Source organism: Corvus brachyrhynchos, unplaced genomic scaffold, assembly GCF_000691975.1.
Source record: "Corvus brachyrhynchos isolate BGI_N302 unplaced genomic scaffold, ASM69197v1 scaffold705, whole genome shotgun sequence".
NCBI lineage: Eukaryota > Metazoa > Chordata > Aves > Passeriformes > Corvidae > Corvus > Corvus brachyrhynchos.
Window position 1 is genome coordinate 891924 of NW_008238346.1, and position 1917 is coordinate 893840.

Here is a 1917-nt window from a genome sequence, read left to right on the forward strand (position 1 = left end):
CGGAGCGGAGCGCCTGCCCCACACCTCGGTCTGCGCTCGCTTCCGCGATCCGCTTCGCTCTTGAACTTCAAAAATCCAGCGTGGAGAAGCCATTGAGGCCTCTCAGCGAGCGTGCCCGGCTCCGCGCCCTGCGCGCCCCGCTCTCCTCGGCCGCGGTGCCTGGGAGCCGGCGGAGAAGGAGCCGGGGCAGGGCCGGAGGGGCTGGGGGCTCGCAGCTGCTTCCCCAGCACCCCGCTGGGGGACAGGCTGAAGTTGGGTATTGGGAAGAAATTCAGTGCTGTGCGGGTGGTGAGGCACTGAAACAGGTTGCCCAGAGAAGTTGAGCGTGCCCCAACCCGGGAAATAATCGAGGCCAGGCTGGATGGGACTTTGAGCAACCTGGTCCAGTGCGCATGGTTGACACTAGATGGTCTTTAAGGGCCTTTCCAACCCAAACTATCCTATGATTCTGTGAAAATGCGGTCATTTGCTATGCATGCTCCGTAATGAAAATACCTTCCACCACCCTGCTATGCCCCAGCAGTTTTTTACAAGTGGGCCATAAGCAAACCCTATTGCCAGAAACAGGAGGCTGTTACAGAAATGCAGACCATGAGAAGATCACCACCAAGAAACGCTACAAAAAAAAAGAAAAATTTCTGCTTTGTAACTGTCCAAGCAAGAGAGGTTTGCTTGCAGCAGTGAGTTTTTGGAGGTCTCCAGTCCAACCCTCTGCTAAAAGCAAGGCCAGCTTCAAAGCTAGAGCATGTTGTGTAGGGACTGTCCTGCTGGGTTTTGAGTATCTCCAAGAAAGGAGAAGTACAGCCATCCTGAGCAGCTGGTGCTACTGCTGACCACCTTGGAGCAAAAAAGGTTTCTTTCTGATATCCAAGCAGATTTCCCTCATTGCAACCTGCCCTGTGACCTTTTGCTGTGCACATCTGGAAAGCGTCTGGCTGCTTTTTGTCTCGGACCATTCTCTGGGCTCAGCAATTCCAGCTCCCCTGCAGTCAGTCCTGGCGAGCAACTGTGGAGTTCTCCACATTGCAGATCTCTGGAATACAATCTAGGATATAACACACCAAAACTTGTAATCCGACAGAAGAGAATAAAAGGTCTGTCCTGCAACCAGCATCCCAGCATTGGGAAGGGTCATTGGATGGGGCTGCGATTGCAGACTGTCCCTGAGGAGGGACAGGCGAGAGGGGAGGGAGAGTCTGGTGACCAGGACTGTTATAACAGGAAAATTTCTTTCCTCATTAACCTCCTTGGGTGAAGCTAGTTGCTGTTTCCAGATTATTCTCACTTTATTTTCCAGCCTTGCTCACAAGGGACTCCTACAATCCGGACAGTCTGGGCCTTAAAGGCCTGTTTAGATCATCACACATCAGTGTCCCCCTCAGGGTAAACTACAGCCGTGTTTTGCATTTGTGTTACAGACCACATTATGCTCACCCTGCAGAATATTTGCTGAGAAGATTCATTTCTTGGAAACCAGCCAGAATCCAGTGATGCTCACACTAAAGCACGTGTCAGGACATTTTAAAAGCACCGCAACATTGGCAGGATGATCATGGAGATCATTTGCCAATGGTGAACTGCAGCTGAATCCAATCAGGGTTGTGAAATGGTCCTTTCAGCCTCCTCTGACTCACAATAATAATAGTAATAATAATAATTTGGGGTTAGATTTTGAATTTGGCTGTGGCTCTTAATGGAGGGTTGTGGAAAGCTGCACCTGCTGGAGCTGTGCACCAGCCCAGGGAAGGGGGAAGGATCAGTCTGAAACATTTCAAATGTTTGTCATGTGCCTTTCCAGCTCTCCAAGTGGGGACGCCTTTTCCTCCCCTGTTCTGCAGTAATTTCAGTTTGTTTGAATTTAGGATAGTGGCTAAACAAAAGGTAATCAGCCTGTGCCAGTGAAATTTTTTGTTTGAT